Raw genomic sequence first — 22,968 nt, 5'->3', positions numbered from 1 at the left:
ACTTACTAAAATAATCCCCCTAGAATCTGAAATTGGTTGTTCCAAAACATCTAACAAAGTATAAAATACGGGGATGCAACCCCAAACAAAAGGAATCTAAGTTCGAACAATGGATTGGAAAGAGTAGATGAAACAATAGCAGCCCGAAAGACACAGCTCATCCTTAAATTCAGGAAATATATGTATCACAACTGAGGTCATACAACATTCACCAAAATATGTCATGTACTCGATAAAAAAATAGCAAGTGTAGTATCAGTATACAAAAATAATAGTGTACTAGTAGGATCATTGGCCAACTCCAGATATACAAAATATGAACGTATAGCTATAACTTAGTAAAACTGGAAAAAAAACATGTATAACCCAAGTCAATGAATATAGACAAGACTCTCAGTCATCAAACTGACTTAAAAACCACATGAGGATGTCCAATATCACAACAACAATAATAAATATGATTCCACACAACTTTCAAGTATTCAAGACCACCCAAGGATTCTTAAGATACTATCTACGATGTTTAACTTGCAATCCTGGTCTACACAAAAACCACTCCAACATTGAAACATAATAATCCGGCCACTTATGAACCAACATGAAATAATTATATCACAAGAAATAAAACTTGGTTCACTCATGGGTCCAACACACAGAAGCACAACCAAACATGTATCAGGTATGCTACCCGAGCCAACCATAATAGACTATACACCAGGTGCGGTACCTGAACCAACCTATAGATATTCCACACTAGGCGTTGTATCCTTACAAATCAAAATTCACAAACATCACAACAACCACAACCATAATAAAAACAACTTGATGTCATGTATCCTTCTTCAGGTAAACTATCGACATGGTCCCTTACTACTATAAGAACAGTAAAGAAAAAAATTAAAGACAAAAGTATTTTACGTGAAAACTCCCTTACTCAAGGAAGGAAAAACCATGACCTGTCTCACAGGATTTCACCCTGATTCCATTATCAAACAAAGAGTAATAAATGATTACAAACTGTTGCAATCCTAAGAAATAAACTCTTAATCCCTTCCCCCTCACTATGATACTTGGAATCTTCAACCACTAAGCAACAACTCTATTATGCCCACTAAACTAATCCCCTCATATTAATTTAGACTTTAAAACAACTCATCCTAACTAACTCTAGTTATGGATTATACAATGAGTAAAAACCAATTCAAAGAAAACACCAAGCTCCTTCATAGATAAGGACCTAGTTTACATAAAATGAAGGAAGAAATAAAACATAGAAACAACACACAATGGCAAACTTGAGCTCCATTGATGTTCCTTTATTTCTATTTCTTGAGAGTGAAAGTGTTCTTTCCCTTTGGTTGTGTATGAGATGAATTCTTGAAAGCTTATTTTTATGTCCTCTTGGTACAATTCTATTAGCCAGGAGACCTATCAATATGACATAGCCCGAGCACTCACAAAATGGTTACAACAATGTACTATTTATCGGCTGTCATTTTCATTTACACAAATCAATTTGATTCTAACATGGGATCAGTCCCATACCAGATCCTTACTTGTCAAATCATCAAAACTATAATCTAATAATTTCTCCTTTTTGATGATGATAAACTCAGCTGCAAAAGTTAATCAGTCTATCATATTTAATAGTCTCTCACAATCAACACTACTCCTTTCACAATGTCAATTACTTCTCATAGTTACTTTCCTATTTCAACTAGGTCCCACTCCTTATTTTGGCATATCACTATCAATTATTTTTTACAATCAACCACACAACACAACCTTTATTATTTTTCCCCTTTTGACATCATTAAAAAGGCAAGCACTAAACCAAGTTAAAGAACTAGGATACCTGCTGCCTGATCATATTCAAAATAGGTGAGTGAAGGCTGAGCTTGGTAATCTAATCTCTTTTCAACAGACCCAGCTTCATTTGATTCCTCTCAAACATGTCTTTACTCAGGGGTTTTGTGAAGATATCAACAATCTGATCCTCAGTTATAGAATTGCATGCTAATATTCCCTTTTTTCAACATTATCTCTCAAAAAATGATGTATATAATCAATATGCTTGGTCCTCTTGTGATGAAATGGATTCTTTGCCATGTTGAGAGCACTGGTGTTGTCACACAGAAGTGGACAAGTGTGGGTAAGCACACCAAAATCCTTGAGTTATTTCCTGATCAACAATAATTGTGCGCAACAAGATGCATTAGCTACATACTCAGTCTCAGTTGTTGAAAAAGCAACTGAATTCTAATTTTTAGTACCCCATGAGACAAGAGAGGCCCTAGAAAATGAGTTATCCTAGAGGTTCTCTTTCTATCAACTTGATACCCTACATAGTCTGCATTAGCATAGCCTACTAATTCAAATGAATTGCCTGAAGAATAGTATATGACTAGGTCCCATGTTTTCTTCAAGTACCTCAAAATTCTCTTAGCAACCTTCAGAGAGATTCTTTTGGTCTTGCTTGAATCCTAGCACACATTCCAACACTGAACACAATATCTAGTCTGCTCACAGTCAAGTGTAACAATGAGCCAATGACACCCCTGTACATGGTCTGATTTACTTCAGGACCAGGTTCATCTACATCCAATTTTGAAATTGTCTCCATAGGAGTGTCAATAGGCTTAGAATCCATTTAAAATTTCTTCAGAAGCTCTTTGATGTATTTTTCTTGATAGATTAAAGTGAAGTCCCTGTTGAAGATTGCTTTATTTGTAAGACTTGGAAAAAACTTAATTCTCCCATCAGACTCATCTCAAACTCACTTCTCATGAGACCAAAAAATTCCTTACACATTGGTTCTGATGTTGCACCGAAGATGATATCATCTATATATACTTGGTTTATGAGCAGATCCCTTCCTTTTGTCTTCAAAAATAACTGTTATCAATTTTACCTCTCTTAAAGCCATTTTCCAACAGGAACTTGGGCAACATCTCATACCATGCTCTTGGTGCCTGTTTCAAGCCGTACATGGTCTTGTCCAACTTGAAAACATGATGAGACTGATCAACATCTTCAAAACTTGGAGATTGCTTGACATGGACCTCTTCTTTCAAGTTGCCAGCTTAGAAGGCACTTTTGACATCCATTTGGTACAGCTTGAAACCCATGAATGAAGCAGATGAAATGAGTATTCTTATTGCTTTCATCCTTGCAACAAATGCAAAAGTCTCATCATAATCAATGTCTTATTCTTGACTGTACCTTTGAACACTTATCTTGACTTATTTCTGACAATTTTACCATTTTATCAAGCTTATTTCTGAAAATCCATCTGCTTCTTATGATGGTTCTATTAAATGGTCGAGGAACCAGATGCCACACCTTATTTCTTTCAAATTGATACAACTCTTATTGAACAGACTTGATCCATTCAACATATTTTAATTCTTCTTTTACATTTTTAGGTTCAATGAAGGAGATGAACACTAAGAATGCCATTATATTTCTTACTTTAGATATGGTTTGAACACCTGAATCTAAAGGAGAAATAACATTATCAATGGGATGAGAGGATTGATATTTCCATGTTGAACTTCTTACTTCATGATGACTTTCCTCATCTTCTACATTTATGTCACCATAATCAGTACTTTCTTGTTGAGCTTCATTACTTTGCTCTTGACTATCAGCTAAACTAGGTCCCTTATGAGGAATTCTTGCATCTCCGGGAAAATAAAGATGATCATTATCTTGATTTTGATTATCATCAATTGGTTCATCCTTGATTTTGTCTCTCTGAAAAAGGAGTAGCTCTTCAACCTCATCTTCATCTTGATTTATCAATCTCTCAAGCTCAACAGATTCATCAAAGATTATATGGACACTCTCTTTAATGTTCTATATTCTTTTGTTGAAAAATCTATATGCATTGATAGAAGTAAAGTGCCCAACGAACACAACTTCATTACTTTTAGATCGAACTTTATCAAGGTCATTTTTACCATTGTTAAGAACAAGATATTTGCACCCAAAAGCCCTTAAATAATTCACTGTAGGCTTTCTATTGTTCAGGAGCTCATATGGTGTTTTATTGAGAATGGACCTTATCATACATCTGGAGTATTCACTGCCTCTGCCCAGAAATTCTTTAGAAGACCAGAGTCTATCAACATAGTTCTAGCAATATCCACCAAGTTTCTGTTCTTCCTTTCCACCATACCATTTTGCTGAGGAGTTTTAAGAGTTGGGAAGTTGTGATGTATCCCATTTTAGCACAAAAAATGCCCATCTTGGCATCTTGAAATTCAGTCCCATGGTCTGACCTAGTTCTAGTAATCTTACAGTTCAGCTTTGTTTGTATCATTTTTGCAAATATCATAAGTACATCATAAGTTTCATCCTTAGTTCTTAAGAACATGGTCCAAGTGAATCTTGAAAAATCATCTACAACCACAATAATCTATTTCTTTCCACCTCAGCTTTGAATTTTAACTGGTCCACATAGATCCAGGTGAATCAGTTCCAAAGGTCTTATTGTGCTAACTTGCTTCTTCTGTTTGAAAGAGGATCTACTTTGGTTACCCTTAAACAAGCTTCACAAATCTTTTTATCTGTGAACTTCATCTTTGGCAACCCTTGAACCACGTTCCTAGATATAATCTTGTTGAGCTATAAAGTACTGACATGGCCAAGTCCCTTATGCCATAGCTCTACATTTTTATTTAGAGCACTGAGACATGTGAAATCCTCTCCTTGTATAGTGCTCAAATCTGCCACATACTTATTTTTGACTCTTTTAGCAATTAGAATCACTTTTTTTGAGCTCAAATTTGTAACATTACACTTTTCAAACATAAATCTGACTTTATTTACCATGTCACAAATTTATGATACACTCAATAACCTGTATTTCAATCCATTCACATAATACACATTTTCAGTTGAGTGTTCAAGAGTTTTTCCAATTTTTCCAATACCAAGAATATATCCATTTTTGTCGTTTCCAAATGAGACACCTCCACTTGAAGTGACCTGAGTAAGAGAAAGCTTTCAACATTTCCAATCATGTGCTTTGAGCAGACACTATCCATGTACCAGCATTAGCTGCTGCTTCCTTCACTCACCTATACATAGATCACTTGTTAAGCTTAGGAACCCATTTAAGTATGAGTTCCCAGTAAACATATAAAGGAGTAACAAGTGTGTTTCTTGTCCAATATGGTAGAGCCATTTTCTTTAGGTTAAGAATTTTCTTTGACTTTGACCTAGGACTAGGTTCAACTTTCAACTGCTTTCTCTGTTTAGAATACTTTGAATTGCTTTTTTCAACACTTTTTCAAGATGAACAATCCCTTTTGAGATATTTACTATGTGGATTATAAGGAGGGTCTATCTTCACATAACCTAGAACCTTACCACTATTGTGCCCTTGACGAGTTAAGTTTTCCAATATTATGGAAGAGGTGGTCCATTTAAGAGATTTATTCAATTGTTCCTTACACGGATCAGGTCCCTCTCCAACTGACAATTTCTTTTTGAAGCCATATTCAACTTCAATTTAGCAGATTTTATCTTGCTTTCAAGTTCAAGCTGTAATCTATTGGCTTCACCCTTCCCCTTAGAGACACAATTGGATTTATTCTCTAGTTTTCTTGATAGTTCTAAATTTTTAGATTCTAGAAGAGTTAGTTTTCTTTCCATTTCACACATTTTAGCAACTAAGAAAACCTTTTCATATTGAAAAATGTCAAGGTTATTGTTCAAGAGATCCTTTTTAGTAGTTAACTCATTAAGAGACTCAATCAACACTACAACTAGGCCTCGCAATATTCTAGAAGAATAAGTATTCAAGTTTTGTTTAAAGTCATCAAGAGTTACTTCTTCATCATTTGACTTTTCCATTAATGCAAACATTGAATTGAATGCATCTTTATCATCTTTGATAGCAGCATGGAAATATCTTCAGGATGTTCGGATTCCTCTAATTCACTTGAGGAATCGCCCCAAACAAGGGCCTTCTTCTCTATCGATGTAGGAGGACCTACGAACCCATAGGTGGGGTCCGAAAAGTCCCTCTGACAGTTATTTCTTGGGTTATTTTGGTCATTTTCTATTCTTTTAATACCTAAACTATGTCATTTCTAGATTATTCATAAATCCTATAACTACCTTTACCCTTCAAAATTTCCCCACTCCCTCACATTCACTCAAAACCCCAAATATCTCAAGGAATTTCTCTCTCAAATCTTCTTTTTCAACCAAGCTAGGGTTTAAAGAATTCAAGTTTCCTCTTCTAATTTCAAGGATAGAATTCATTGAGGTATGTGGAAATTTCATCCATGGATCCCCTTTTGTAATGACCGTTAAGGTCATTTTTGATATTTTGATAAAATTACTATTTTACCCCTCATGTTAATTTTCTTGAGTCACTTTTGGTTGGGTTTGAAAGTTGGTTTTGGAAATCTTGTGAAAAGTTAGGTTTTGCTAAAACAAAATAAATTTTAAAGGTTTAAGTTGTCAAATTTAGAGTTTCGAGTGTTAGAATGGAATTCTGTTAATTCCATCAGTTTTGAAATGTGGAAATTCGTCTAGGAGAGTTGTCAGAATCAGATTTAGAGTTAAAACATGAATTTTAGGTCCAAAGTACAAAAGTGAGTTAAAGTTTGATCCACGTTTAGATTTGATCAACATATGGGGTTCGAGTGCTCGGATAGAATTTCTGATGGTTACAATAATTTTGCAAGGTAATTCTAACGCTAGAAATGGCTTCATTATAATTTTTAGAGGTCCGAAGGGTATTTTGGATATTTCAAGTGTCGAAACTACTTTAGTTGAGACTTATCGGATTTTTGATCAAGGAGACCTCAAATTTAAATTTCAACAATTTAATTGAGTCCGGAATGTCAAATTTAGTAGAAACACATATATAGTTTGTGTATACGGGGTTCCGATCAAATCCCGTGGGTCAAATTGGAGACTTTGTGACTTGGTGTATTACTTGAGTGCTGAGATCTGGTGCACTCACTTTAGCGGGGGGGGGGGTGGCACTTTAGCGATATTCACTTAAGAGTGGTTCCCATACCGGTAGCAATGTCTGCTTAAGAGATTTACCCCCTCTTTAGTGAGCAGGGTCAGTTAAGCGGGGTTCGCTTAAGCGAACCATGTTCGCAAAAGCGAAAACCTAGTCGCTTAAGCGACATTTGAGAGGTTTAAGGTGTTTTCACCATTTTTGAATTTTTCAAGCTCTGTTAAGCGATTTTCAAAGAGACGTTTCATGGAAAACCATTGGGTAAGTCATTTTCAACTTATATCTTTGATTTCTATTGATTAAATTATGATTTTAACCTCAAATTTGGTAATTTGTACTGGAGATTTTAGGGGGTTTTACCTAATCTGAAATTTTATCAAAAATTGGGATTGTGAACTCATTTTAAGCCCCTTTTTTTTGAAACGGCCTTCACGATTAGATTTCTAACTACTTGAGGAACATTTTCATCCTAGAATTTTCATATTTGAACCTCGATTGTTGGTTTCTAATTTTTGGACAATTTTACCCTTTTCACCCAAATTGATTGATTTTAGTGTCATTGGCTTTGAAATGATATTATGCGTATATATTTGATTATATTATGTTGATTTGGAGTATTATTAGAGAGGAAAAAGCTTTGGATTTGAGTTGACCGTGACCTTGACTAAGGCAAGTGGACTTCTAACCTTTTATTAAGAATATTGTTGAACCTTGTATTTTTCTATATGTGGGGGTTAGGGTGTATTTGGGGTAGTAAACTAAGTATGATTCATCTATTATGAGGCGTTGATTGTAGAATTCAGGTATGGATAATTTTCTAAATATTGTAAATTCTGGTGTTGTTGACTGTTTGTGTGTGATTGTGGAGATAATTTATGTATAAATTGTATAGACTGGGTTTTCTGAGTGTAGGTGTATAGTTGTGGCGGTATGTGGTTGGGATGTTAGAAGTACATGTGTTCTGCATTGCTTTATTTAGAATTTAGTTTCCATTTGTTGAGTCCCGCGTTGGTTGGTGCTTACCCCCTTGCTTGTACAACCTTGTAGGATCTGAGCCTAGTGCCATCGGTTCTTAGTATTTTGGTTGATTTGAATGAGTTTCTGGATGCGTGAGAGGTAGCAACTTATCTTCTTCGATAGACTCTCGCAACCCATTTATCTTATGTTTTGCTCTATTTGAGGACTGAGACATTTGGACTTGTAACTTGTTAGTTCTGTCTAAACTAGTGGATTGTACATGTGACACCAAGTGTTCGGTGGTTTAGACTTATCTTCTGCTTATTCATATGCATATATATATCTTGTTAGACTTTACTCTTTTATTTTTATTTTGGTTTATTGACTTGTTTAGATATTTTGGATGACTTGCCTTTGGTAGATTAGGAAAGTGCCATCACGCCCAATTCGGGTTGTGACAAATTGGTATCAGAGCCCTAGGTTCATAGCTCTCACATGTATACAAGCCCAGTCTAGTAGAGCCTTAAGGATCGGTGTAGAGATGTCTGTTACTTATCTTTGAGGGGCTATGAAGACTGTTAGGAAATCCTCTTTTTACTTCTTTCAGTTATGTCAGGTGTGGGTTCTTGTATAAGTGTTAAGTTATTGCGTGTTCTTTCTATAGATGGATAGGACTAGAGCATCAGATTTTTCTAGACGTTAGGAGCTAGCCCCCGATATTGCTACTAAGACCCTAGCTCATGGTAGAGGTAGAGCCAGAGCTAGAGGCCGAGGTAGGGGTTGGGGTCAAGGAGAAGCACCAACCAGGGTCGTGAGAGGGATATTTCCCCTGAACCTGTGATAGAGGCAAGAGGAAAGCAAGTTCCTCCTGAGTATGCGACAAAACCATTACTACAGGATACTCTACTTAGGGTTTTGGGCGTGCTCGATACTATGGCATAGACTGGCAGCCCAGAAGGCTCACTAGGTATATCAAAGATCCGAGTAAAGGTCCAGGTTATAGGCTAACAGTAGGCTCCTAAGGCTTAGAGACTGGCGGGATAACTGCTAGTAGTCTCTATAGTTGAGATACCTATGGCATAAGCAATTGAGGGTCATGGTGCACCAGTAACTGCATTGACTGAGGATGAGAAGCACATGTATGATAAGTTTAGAAAGATGGACCCATCTCAGTTTCAGGGTGGGAAGGCTGAGGACGCATATGAGTTTTGGACTACTTATAGGGAGTTGCTACAGATAGTTGTGTTAGCTAATTCCCATGGTGTTATTTATGTTACTCTTCAACTTTGTGGACCGGCTAGAGAGTGGTGATGAATATATCCTAGGTCTCTACCAGAAGTCTCTTCTTTAGTGACTTGGGAGATGTTCACCAATGCCTTTTATGATTGTTTTATCCCTTGTAGTATGAGGTAGAAGAGTCGCATAAGGTTTGAGAGCCCGAGGCAGGATGAGATACCCATTTTTGAGTATGAGGTTCGCTTTTATCAGTTAGTTAGATATGTCACCGCTATCATCCCCGATGGGATCGAGAAGGGTCACCATTTTGTGAGAGGTTTGACTTATTCTATCAGGCAGTCTATATTTTGGGTATCTAGAGATGGAGCCTCCTTTTAGTCTATCGTTAATGCCGCTAAGAAGGCGGCGTTGATAGAGAAGGAGGAGTTTGGGGACCCTAAAAGGACTCATTTATCTAGTGAGTACTCTGGTACCTCATTTGGACGCAGAGATGTTGCACATGGTTGTTGTTCTTTTTGGTATTGAAGGGTCCATGCATACTTATCGGCATCTGAGGTGGACAGGGTTATCATAGTTTATACAGTTCAGGTTAGAGTTCATCTAGTTCATAACAAAGGCCTGCGGTCCAGGTTGGTTATAATATTCCTCCTGTTTCTTCGCAGCAGCCATACGCTCCGAGATTGTGTTTTGCGTATGGATCCTTGGACTATCAAGCCTGACAGTGCCCCATTCAGACTCATTCTAGTCCACACCATTCTTACACAATAGCGCCAGTCAGGGGTTTGGCACCACCAGCCAGAGGTTCATCCTCATAGACCGGTAGTCGTGGTAGGGGTCATTTTTATAGAGGTGGTCTTACCGAAAGTAGGGAGTGGGTGATGCCCCAACATAGTAGGATGGTAGAAGAGTTTCCCAAATAGGTGGTGGATGGGATATCATTGTTATGACTTTCCAGGTAGACCCGAGGTTGAGGCCTCTGATGCAGTCATCACAGGTATTGTTTTGGTCTGTCATCACACTGCATCTGTGTTATTTGATCCTGGCTCCACTTATTCATATTTATCTGCATATTTTTCTTTTAGGTTTGACTTTTCTTGTAATTATATGCTCGTTCCCCTGCATATTTCTACCCTAGTAGGAGAGCTCTTAGTAGTGGATCGGGTGTGACAATCCTGTCTTATAACCTTGGTAGGTTATGAGACGTTGGTGGATATGATTATCCTTGATATGGTAGACTTTGATATTATTTTAGGTATGGACTGGTTATCTCTGTATCATGTTATTCTTGATTATTATACCAAGACTGTTACATTAGCTATGCCTGGTAGGCCACGTATAGAGTGGAAGGGTTCGAGTGATTCTTAGTCCAGTAAGGTTATTTCTTGTATTCAAGACCAGTAATTGATTAATAGGAGTTTTTTGGCATATTTGGCATTTATTCATGATACTGTTACTAAGCCATCTTTTATGGTGTCTATTCTTGTAGTTTGAGATTTTATAGACGTATTTCCTACTGATCTTCTAAGGTTTCCACCTGGTAGGGATATTAATTTTTCTATTGACCTTGAGCCGGGCACCAAGCCCATTCCTATTTTTCCTTATCGTATAACTTCAGCTGATTTGAAGAAGATAAAGGAGCATCTTCAGGATTTGTTAAGTAAAGGGTTTGTTCGCCCTAGTTTTTCATCTTGGGGTGCCCCTATCTTATTTGTGAAGAAAAAAAATGGTCCATGAGGATGTGTATCGACTATAGAGAGTTGAACAAGGTGACTTTCAAGAACAAGTACCATCTTCCCCATATCGATGATTTATTTGATCAGCTCTAGGGAGCGGCCTTATTCTCTAAGATCGATTTGAGATTCAGGTATCATCAGTTGATGATCCGGCCTTCAGATATTCCTAAGACCACCTTTCAAACCAGATATGGACACTATAAGTGTCAAAGCAGATATGTGTTTCATCCGTATCTAGATTCATTTGTGATTGTCTTCATTGACGATATATTGGTTTACTCCAAGACTAAGGCATATCAGGTGCAACACTTGAGGATTGTGCTCTAGAGGATTAAGGAGAAGAAGCTTTATGCCAAGTTCTCCAAGTGTGAGTTTTGGTTGAGTTCGGTGGCGTTCTTAGGGCATGTGGTGTCCAAGAAGAGCATTAGAGTCGATATGGCTAAGATTAAGGTGGTTTGAGGATGGACTAGACCTGCCTCAGCTATTGAGATTCACAGTTTTGCAGGTTTGCTGAGATATTATTGTCGATTCATTCAGGGCTTCTCTACGATAGCAACTCCATTGACCAGGATCACTTAGAAAAATATGGCATTTCATTGGTCAGATGAGTGTGAGGAAAGCTTTCAAAAGCACAAGGTATCATTGACTACCACGCCTATATTGACCTTACCCAAGGAGGGTGTTGACTTAATTATTTATTTTGATGCATCGAGGGTGGGTTTAGGTGAAGTATTGATACAAAAGGGGAAGGTGATTGCCTATGCTTTGAGGCAGTTGAAGACGCATGAAAATAATTATCCCACCCATAACTTAGAGTTTTATCTTTATTTTGAAGTTATGGCGACATTATTTGTATAGTGTCTATTGTGAGATATTCACCGATCACCGAAGTCTAGAATATATCTTCAGCCAGAAAGACTTGAATTTGAGGAAAAGAAGGTGGAGCTTCTGAAGGATTATAACTTGACTATTCTATATCTCCCCGGGAAGGGTAATGTGGTGCCCGATGCATTGAGTTAGAAGACTTCTAGCATGGGAAGTCTTGTAGATTTTCAAGATGAGAAGCGATCCTTGGCTAGAGATATTCAGAGATTGGCCAATGGGTTAGTGAGATTGCAGCTTTCTGATGAGGGTCGAGTGGTTGCTTTCATAGATGCTCGCTCCTCTTTTATAGATCAGATTCGTGAGAGACATTTTGAGGATGAGAAGTAGTGCCTTATTTGAGACAAGGTGATGAGAGGTGAAGATAAGGAAGCGATACTTAATTCTTATGGTGTTTTGAGGATTGGGGGTCGCATTTGTGTACCCAAGAAGGGTGATTTGATCATATTGATACTTGAGAAGGCCCATTGCACTCGATATTCTATTCACCCTTGGACAACAAAGATGTATCACGACTTGAGTCAGCATTATTAGTGGTGTGGTATAACGAAGGACATCGTTAAGTTTGTGTGCAAGTGTTGGACATGCCAACAGGTTAATTATGAGCACTAGAGGCCCGAGGGTGATTTCAGAGGGTGCCCATTCCCATTTGGAACTAGGAAAGGATCATTATGGATTTTGTGGTAGGTTTTCCCACTACCATGGGATGATTTGATTCCATTTGGGTTGTTGTTGATCAATTGACTAGAGCTTTTTATTTAATTCTAGCTAAGGTTAAGTTCATGGTGAAGATGTTGGCTAACTCAAATTGATAGACTTTATGGAGTTTTTATTTCCATTATATCTGATCGGGGTTTATTATTCACATCTCACTTTTGGGAGGTCCTGTAGCGTGAGTTAGGTACTTGATTGGATTTGAGTACCATGTTTCACCCTCAGACGGACGAACAGTCTGAGAGGACTATTCATATGCTTGAGGATATGCTACGGACGTGTGTGATTTATTTTAGTGCTTAGTGGGATCAACACTTTCCTTTGGCGGAGTTCAGTTACAACAACAGTTACCATTCCAATATCCAGATGGCTCCTTTTGAGTCCTTGTATGGCCGAAGATATAGGTCACCTATTGGATAGTTTGATTCTGTGGCGGTGGATAGCTTAGGCACTGATTTGCTCAGAGATTCCATGGAGCAGATTCGGTTGATTCAGGGTAGGTTGTCGACAACTAAGAGTCGACAAAAGAGCTATGCTAACAGGCGGGTTAGACCTTTTGTGTTCATGGTCAGTGACAGAGTATGGTTGAGGATCTCTCCCTTAAAAGGTGTGATAAGGTTCGAGAAGAAGGGAATGCTCAGCCCTAGGTATATTGGTCCTTTTAAGATCCTAGATGGAGCGGGAGAGATGGCCTACAAACTTTCCTTGCCACCTAGTTTATCTACTACACATCCAGTATTTCACGTTTCTATGCAACGACGCTATATCTCGGATGAGTCTTATGTGATTTCCCTTGATTCTGTGGAGATGAGCCTAGATTTGACCTAAGAGGAGGAACCGGTGGCTATTCTGGAAAGGAAAGTCAGGAAATTAAGGACTAAGAAGATAGCTTCGGTGAAGGTTCAGTGGAGGTATTGTCCCATGGGAGAACCTACTTGGGAGATAGAGTCAAATATGCGGGCCTGTTACCCCAATATTTTTGAGACTCCGAGTATGCTCCTTGCTTTATGTTCTTTAGTAGTGGATGATGTAATGACTCTAAAGGTTATTTTCGATATTTTTGATAAAATTACCATTTTAACCCTCACATTATTTTACCCGAGTCACTTTTGGTTGGGTCTAAAAGTTGGGTTTTGGAAATCTTGTGAAAAGTTAAGGTTTTGCTAAAGAAATGAGTTGTAAAGGCTTAAGTTGTCAAATTTCGAGTTTTGGAGTCACTTGGAGTTTCGAGTCTAAGAATGGAATTCTATCGATTCCATCTATTTTGAAATGTGGAAATTGATCCAGGAGAGTTTTCAGAATTAGATTTGGAGTTGAAACATAGATTTTAGGTCCAAAGTTGGAAAGTGAGTTAAAATTTGATCTAAGTTTGACTTTGGTCTACATTTTGGGTTCGGGTGCTCGGATTAGATTTCTAATTTTTTTAATGGTTTTGGGGGGTGATTCTAATGCTACAAATGTCTTCATTGTAATTTTTAGAAGTCTCGAGAGTATTTTGGGTATTTTAAATATCGAAACTAATTTAGTTGCGACTTGTCAAACTTTGGGTCAAGGAGACCCCGAATTCAAATTTGGACGATTCCATTAAATTCAGAACGTCCAATTTAGAAGGATTGCATATACGATTTGTATATATGGGGTTTCGATCAAATCCCGAGGGTCAAATTGGAGACTTTTGTGACTTGGTGTATTTCTTGAGTGTTGAGATCTGGCGCACTCGCTTTAGCGGGGGGGGGGGGGGGGGGCGCTTTAGCGACGTTCGCTTAAGCGAGGTACCCATTGCTTTAACAACTTCCTCTTAAGCGATGTACCCGCTTCTTTATCAAGCAGGGTCACTTAAGCGGAGTTTGCTTAAGCAAACCATATTCACAAAAGAGAACCTCCGCGAAAGTGAAAACCCAATCGCTTAAGCGACATCTGAGAGGGTTTAGGCGAGGTATAAGGTGTTTTCACTATTTTTGAACTTTTCAAGCTCGGTTAGGCAATTTTCAAAGAGATTTTTCGTGGATAAAAATTGGGTAAGTCATTTTCAACTTATATCTTTGATTTCCATTGATTAAGTTATAATTTTAACCTCAAATTTGGTAATTTGAATTGGAGATTTTGGGGGGGTTTGCCTAATCTGAAATTTTATTAAAATTTGGGATTGTGAACTCATTTTAAGTCCTTTTTCGAAATGGCCTTTACCATTAGATTTCTAACTACTTGAGGAACATTTTCATCCTAGAATTTTTCAGATTTGAACCTCGAATTTTGGGGTTCAATTTCTGGACCATTTTTTCCTTTTCACCTAAATTAATTATTTTTAGTGTCATTGGCTTTGAAATGTGATTATGAGCTTATATTTGATCAGATTGTGTTGATTTGAAGTATCATCGGAGAGAAAAAGCTTTGGATTTGAGTTGACAATGTCCTTGACTAAGGCAAGTGGACTTCTAACCTTTTGGTAAGTATATTAAACCTTGTATTTTCCTATGTGTGGGGATTAGGGTGTATTTGAGGTAGTAAATTGAGTATGATTAATCTATTATGAGGCATTGATTGTAGAATTCGGGTATAATTGTCCAAGTGTTGTAAATTCTCGAGTTGTTAACTGTTTGTGTGTGATTATGGACTATATGGTATTATATTATGACTATTTACAATGTATTCACTCATTACTTGTTCATATATCCATATGTGATGGCTGAGAAAGTGATATAAGTGAGATATTATATTTTGGGATCGAGGTTTCTACCAGTCGAGATGGCTGGCTGAGATCTTTTCCGATGGATATTATGGCCGATGTTTCTTCCATCAATGATGATAGATACATGGTCCTTGTGACGCCCCCATGGTTTATCTGAGGCGATCAACAGATGTGTATCATAGGACAGACATATATCATGATTATTTGACATTGCATTTGCATCTATTTCATCCTATGGCTATATATGATTAAGATTTCCTGTGTATTCCTGAGTATAGTGATGAGAACATATATGTACTTTCTACTTGTGGACTATTTGGTATTTCAGAGATAATTGATGTATAAACTGTATAGACTGGGTTTTCTAAGTGCAGGTGTATAATTGTGGCGGTATGTGGCTGGGATGTTAGGAGTACATGTGTTCTGCATTGCTTTACTTACAGTTTAGTTTCCATTTATTGAGTACCATGTTGGTTGGTGCTTACCCCCTTTCTTATACATCTGTGGAGGATCTGAGCTCGGTGCCTCATGTTCTTAGTATTTCTATTGATTAGACCGAGCTTCTGGATGCGTGAGAGGTAGCAGCTTGTCTTCTTCGGCAGACTCTCGCCGCCCATTTATCGTATACTTTGTTCTCTTTGAGTACTGAGACATTTGGACTTGTACCTTCTCATTTCGTCAAAAGTATCGGCTTGTACATGTACCTAACACCCAATTTCGGATTGCGACACTTTTCTTCCATAGAGTCCCAAAGAATCTTCAAATTTTTTCTGTGATTTCTTCCAAAAATCTAGAGTTTTTGTGATTATGCATTGGGTTCAATCAATTATGTTTTTTCATTCTTATTGATCTTCTTATGCATGATATTATCTTAAGTACATGTTTTCAAACATGTTTACATGAACCCATACTATAAGGCTATGTTGAGTTTTAGCTCAAGTTTTTAGACTTTAAGTATGCATCATGAATTGAAGAAACTATAATTTAAGGATGCTTTTAGATAAAGCATCAAGGTTGTTTTTTATGAAAACAAGTTGCTATGAATTGAAGTGTTATCATTATGAAAGATTTATATGACTTAGCTACTTTTGAAGTGTGATTTTCTATGAAAAGCTTGTCATAATCTAGATGTTTTAGATAAGTGTCTTTTTATGAATATGTTATGAAATCATGATATGTTGAAAGGATCAATTCTTATGATCTTAAGTATGCTATGATGAACATGGTATTACTATATTTTTAACTTTTTTAAAGATTGATATTTATATATGATATTCGATTGAGAGTTTACTTAGCACCGAGTGGACTTTAGGGATGAAGGTTTTTATTTAGTGTCTGTGGACCTTTAATAGCAATCCCTAAATCATATAACTTCATGCCCATATAGTACTTTGCCTTAATTATCCTTAGCTAGTGTATCCATAATAGCTCATGTTCATGGTCCTTTACCTTAGCAAGTAGGACAATCTCTTTTTGATGTAGGAAAGACACGAGACTCCACGTTATAGCTCACATGGTTTATGTAGGTTAGCAATATCCAATACTTATGATTCTCACTTATTTCATGTTCAACTTATGATTTTCTTACGACTATTGCATTGACCATGTATTATGTTTTAACTAGGTTAATCATATTATGTCATGTTTTTGCTTCGTCATTGCATATCATGTTTTATATCATCCCTTGCACATCTCCATACTCATTGCATTCCATAGTACTAACCTCATACTTTTGCCTATATAATTTTATAATATAAGCCACGATGCTTCTTATTAGGCCCGTGGTTAGTACAGACTTCTATCTGCCTTTATTGCAGTTGGTGAGTCCTCATGTTCCAAGGACATTCATATTAGACTCTGTTCAAAATTTTATTCAGTTTTTCTTATGTTAGAGATACCTAGAGACATGTTCTAGCATCTCGTCTAAGATAAAGGCTTTTAGACATTAGATGATTCCATGTATGTTGAGTTGTATCTGTTTTTTTACGATTATGCTATATCAGAATATGTTGAGACTTATCTTCCACTTTTTGAATTACTTGCTTATGTTGTTTATCTTAGTGCCATACATATGTCAAGTGACTTGTTTAGGGTCTTTTGGGGTACTATTCGGCATGACATGTCTAGAGGGTAGCTTGGATCGTGACTCAGCGCCCCTCTATCCCTGATTAAGATATCAAACATCGAGTGAGAAACCAAAAGAACTCTCACAAGTCTTCCTTATTTACTTTAAAAATATAATAGGACTAATTGTCAATTGCAGATTCCTCATAGCTTAGGTGTAAGGTTATTAGTTATCCTACTAACCTATACCGATTTGTCTTTTGAAAAGTGTAACCAATATTACGATTGGAAGTTAGGTTTATGCTCCCCTTCTTTCTAATTTTTTGTTAATATAATTAATACACAAGGTTGATAGGGGTGAATGTGTGGAGTTTGATTTGGTATTTCTGAAAATCCAATTTTGGTAGTCCGTAACTGAAAGTAGATACATACTACCGAACTCTCAAAGTTTGGCGATAAATCAAACTTATGTACAATAAATAAACTTTGATAAGATAAGTCGGTAATTACGTATCGAAGAAAAAAATAACTTTGCGAGATAAATAATTTGTCCATCATTTGAAATGTTAGATTTTAGAGAATCACATATAGATGTTAGATTTTTACAATCAAGCCCTAACACTATGAATTTGTTGGCATAAGTCAATAAGACATTCAAAACACTAGATAATATTTTCCATATATATGGTAAGCAATTCATTAGAGATGGACATTTGGTATTTCCAAAGGTCGATTTCGATAATCGTTAATTAAAAATAGATATGAAATATCAGAATTTTAAAGTCAATTCTGATAGAATATTCAAAATTTAGTACGGTAAATCCCAGGTTGATTTGTTAATTTATGAAATAACTATATTATATTTCTAAGGGGTATAATACAATAAAATTGTAATTACTAATGTTCAAGCTTATGTATTCTTTTTTGAGAACTCAGATTAATTACTTCTTTATTGTGGATATCCCTTTGTATAAACAAGTTAGAGCTTTAATGAAGGGCATTTATTCTTAATCAATATGAGTTTATCACAAATGTTTGAATATGATCTCTTCACCTCTAATTTCTCGAATGTTTTGAATTAAAACCTTAAAAAATCATGTGAAGGAGAGCTTTCTCAATGAATAGACCTTACATATTTCGAATTCAAATAACTTGAGAACTCTCTAGACCACGACAAGCATATGAAATAATAAATGAGAAAAAAAATTAACAACTTTACATCTCCACTATTTACATTAATAATCGTACGAAGTTTGTTTGGGCCCATCCATAAGGATGCTTCAAGGCCCATTAGGGTACATAAGATAACCCTAATATCTCCTATAAAAATAAGCCATGTGTGTGATTTAAAAGGATAGAAAATAGCACTATTTTCCATTACTTATTCTCTCTCCATGAAGAATAGGGTTTTAGTTGTGAAATAGAAATTGCTCCAACACACCATGACAACCACGATCGATCAATAATTCAAATCGCAGTTTAACTAAGTCTTTCACTTTCGCTACAAAAAGAACAAGTAAGTTCTTGTATTTATGGTTTATGTTTTATCTAATATTTTCTTAGATTAAGGTGATATAGATATAATCCTTCATTGGTATTAAAGAAATAAGTTGATTTTCTGGTCTGTACATATAGAATTTTGTTTTTAATTTTTAAAATGTGTCATTGGGTATAATAAATTAATTCTTTTGAGACTGATTTAGAAAAAGTTTTCAATCAACACTTAACTTATTTTTGAATCTGAAATTAGTTTTCAGAAATGAAAAAAAATATGTTTTTTTACAAGATTTGGAAAATTTTCTAGTTACAAAACAAAACATAGAAACAGATCTGATTTTCTTTTGCAACAGATCTGGAAATGAAAAAAATAAGTTTTTTTATAAATAGATCTGAATACAAAAAAAGGCGTGTTCATTTATTTGAACAGATTTGAAAACGAAAAAAACATTTTTATACAAATATCTAAATATCTGGAAAAAAATTCCTTTTTTACACAAAGATCTGAAAATTTTCCAAAGATCTAGAACAAAAAGGAAAAGAAGAAGTTTTTTTCTCCATTAATGGTGCACAGTGAAGGAAGAAGAAAATAGAAAATATGTTTTCTCATGTTTTTGACATATCCAAAAAGTCTTTTATTTATTTTCTCGTATTAGCTATAGATCTGATAGTTTTCTCTTTTTTCGATAGATCCAAAAAAGTTTTTTTTATTTTTTCATATCCGCTACAGATCTGATATTAAATTTCTATGTACACATATACTGATCGGATTAGGATCGTTCGGAGGTCAATAAAGGGAAAAACATAATTTTATACTTTGTTCTTCGAACTTAAGGTAAGTTGAGACTTTCTAGATTCTTATTTAAAGTGTTTGTGTTGGTTCTTAATTAAGGGGTAATGGAGTTTCCGTATAAATGAGATGATGAAAATGTAAGTGGGTACAAGTTCCACGTTATGGAAAATTGATACCTTATTTGCTGATTGCTAATTGTGTGACTACGTGAGCATAATTTTAGACCTATTGACTAATTGAGACTCATATTTGGTCACTTGATTGGTCTTTTCCTCATCTAATCTTATATAGTGATTTGGAGTTGGCTTTGATTTAACCCTTGGTTCTTATTATGGAGAAATTGATGATTTATCTATCAATTGATGATTTTTGTTATAACGGGACCATGATCCATGTTATAATTGCTGAATTGTGACTCATATTTGCACACTTGATTTATCTTTCACTTGCTCTCATATATTGATTCGAACCTAGTTTTGGATGTTTGTGTTGGATATTGATTGTTGTGTTGGAACATTTCATTGACATACACATGACATACTTGGTCGTACACTATGGAAATGAAACATGAATCATGCAGATTTTGGTGTTGTTGTTAGTGTTACGAGTGCTACTTCTTCAGAAAATCCCGCAGTTAAATTTTGATGGATGCCACACTTAATCCTTATGCACATCAGCGAGGTTAAGTATGTTTTTCTTATTAATATTTGGACTAAAGCTTGCATTATATCGGTATGTTCAACTCTAATTTTTGGTGTGTGCAAACGATGTTTTCAAAAATAGAGGTAGCGTTTTTGGTGCCATCTGTCTCTTTGGTCTACTATCTCTTGCTTGAAAAGCAACCTAACCTATTATGGCTTCATCCGTTCACACTTTATCATACCCAAGTTGAATCCTATTTGGTACTGGTTATCATTTTACATACTTAGACTTGAGCGCAACTTCCTTGTCTTTTGTGATTTGATGTTGTGTTGACTGAAGCACACTCCTCTAGGATATACATGCTTGTCTTCTTAAACGAGTCATCCAATAATTTTGGATTCTTGTAAAATCATATTCTGATTGAATAGAGCATCCCTTGTTGATATGCTAATTTCATTTGAGAAAAAGTAGGTGCAAATAAATCTTCGAGTTTCTTCTGTTTCTCATTCCTCAAAGAATGTTCTGGAATCATAGGTGGAACTAAAGATTGACATTTTATTATGATTGCACTAGCTTCCTTGTTCTTTACGATTTGATGATCTTCTAACTGAAGCCCGGAGAATACATGCTCGTCTCCTTATCCAAGTCCTCCAATAATTTTGGATTCTCTTAAAGGCGAACCACAAGGACTTCTTCGTTCATCTAGAATGGGCCTTCGATCACTAGATCATTAAATTGCAAAGAACAAGGTAGTTGGTGTAGTCATAATAAAATGTGAATAATTATATCAATCAATGATTCTGGAACATTCTTTGTGGAATAAGAAACAGAAGCAATTCCAACATTCATTTATACCTACTTTTTCTTAGATGAAATTAGCATCTCAACAAGGATTGCTCGGTTCATCCAGAGTACACTTTCACGAGAATCCAAAATTATTGGAGGACGTGAATAAGGAGACAATCATGTATCACCTTACACCAAGTGTGCTTCAATTAACAGAGCATCAAATTGCAAAAAACAAGGAAAATACGACCAAGTCTAAGTATACAAAATGTCAATCAGTACAAAAATAGGATTCAACCTAGGTATGAACAAGTGTGAGTTGATGAAGCCTGAATAGGGTAGGTTGTTTTTCAGGCAAGAGATAGTAGACCAAAGTGATAGATGACACCGGAAAGGATACCTCTATTTTGAAACACATCTTGCACACACCACAAATTAGACTTGAACATCCGATATAATGCATGTTTTAGCCTAAGATCAATAATCAAAACATATTCTACCTCCCCGATGTGCACATGGGATTAAGTGTGGCATCCATCCAACTCTAATGTATCCCAAGAAGTAGCACCCGTAACACCAATATCATTACCAAAATCTGCATAATTTTACCACTAAGGAATTTGAGCAAGTGTATTTAAGTTAAATTATTTATGTTATCAATGTGTATTTGTTAAATCCTTCCGAAATTAGAAGTAGTTACATAATGCCAAATTAGAAGCTAGATACATAATTGAAGACATATATACTTAAAGCTTATGGCTGTTGCTTCTTTACGGAGTCTGATGGCCTCCCATAGGCCTTCTTAGCAGGGGTTTCTGAAGAAGCAGAACCAAATTCTCCACTGAAGAAATTTAAGCCACCGGAGTAGGAGAAAGGCCCCAACCATCAATAGAAGACTTCCTCAGCTGGCCTCTTTTGTTTAGATCCAAATTGGAGGTAATTCTAGAAGGTCTTGGTGTCACTGGTGTTACTTCTTCACAATACCGCGCATTTAGATTTGATGGCCGACACACTTAATCCACGTGCACAGCATAGAGGTAAATTGTTTTGCTTATTCATCTTTGGGATAAAACGTGCATTTTTTAACAACGTGATTTACAAAACTCTAATTAACTTGTGTATTTTACAAAATGCTCAAATTTCTTATAAGAGAAAAAGGAAGAGATTGGTTTACTAGTGTATTTATTGATTTGTCGGCTCCATTTCTTAAAAATGAAAAGTATAATATTTATATCTTACCTATAATCAAACTTCTTGTTTAAGGACTTGAACTGAAGTCCTACTCTTTTGAACTTTTTTTGTTGACTTTAATAAATGAAGTGAATGTGTTACCTTGGCCGCAGGACATTGCATGTAAGGTAATGACTTTCTCATATCAAGAACCTCAACCATGGATAGTTAGTATTATATCTGCAATCTTAGGAAACGTCAAACTCGGGCAGTCTGCAATTGGTGGTGGCACTGTGATGTATAAGGCTTGTATGAGTTTTAGCTTATAGACACTTACCCTTTTCATTGCCTTTATCCTGAGATATTTGGGGTAGCATATGCGTAGTTAGTGTGTATATATATATATATATATGTTGTAGTCTTTTTACTAGAGTTTGTTGATTGTGTTATCTGGAAATTAGATTGTTTGGCGTTTATTTATAGATACATACAAAACGTAACAATTTCCATTGACTTTCATAAATAATTAGGTAGAGTATATCCTTTTAGATGTACTCCTCTAGCCCATTTTTGTCTATGTAACGATCCGAACCATTGTTAGCTAGGTGCGGCAAAATTTTTATGAATTAAGTTGATCCATATCTGTGTCATCCAATCGTAGAAGGAATATTTCCTCCACGACGGTGCTGCCACAGCGTGATGGGAGCCGTCATGGCGGGATAGTCGGTGTCATGACCCAAATCTAGGTGTGATGGCACCTGTCCTTTCCTATCAGACAAGTCAATCTAAAAACCAACTTTCACGAAAAATAAGTGGA

At 36.1% G+C, this 22,968-nt stretch overlaps 1 long non-coding RNA gene across 3 annotated transcripts; it reads left to right on the top strand.

Annotated features, from left to right (window-relative positions):
• The first annotated feature begins 18,610 nt into the window (after window positions 1–18,610).
• On the top strand, window positions 18,611–22,664 carry LOC129870319 (uncharacterized). 3 transcript variants are annotated; one of them, XR_008762067.1, is made up of 4 exons: window positions 18,611–18,779; window positions 19,535–19,595; window positions 21,760–22,018; window positions 22,325–22,664. It is a non-coding gene; the product is annotated as an uncharacterized LOC129870319 (long non-coding RNA). The 3 variants fall into 3 exon arrangements; XR_008762066.1 differs by lacking the exon at window positions 19,535–19,595 and having other exon boundaries at window positions 21,778–22,018; XR_008762065.1 differs by lacking the exon at window positions 19,535–19,595.
• Window positions 22,665–22,968: the final 304 nt, after the last annotated feature.

This window comes from Solanum dulcamara, chromosome 10 (genome assembly GCF_947179165.1).
Source record: "Solanum dulcamara chromosome 10, daSolDulc1.2, whole genome shotgun sequence".
In the NCBI taxonomy this organism is placed as follows: Eukaryota; Viridiplantae; Streptophyta; class Magnoliopsida; order Solanales; family Solanaceae; genus Solanum; species Solanum dulcamara.
The sequence above is the reverse complement of the archived record's forward strand: the minus strand, read 5'-3'. Positions and strand labels throughout refer to the sequence as shown.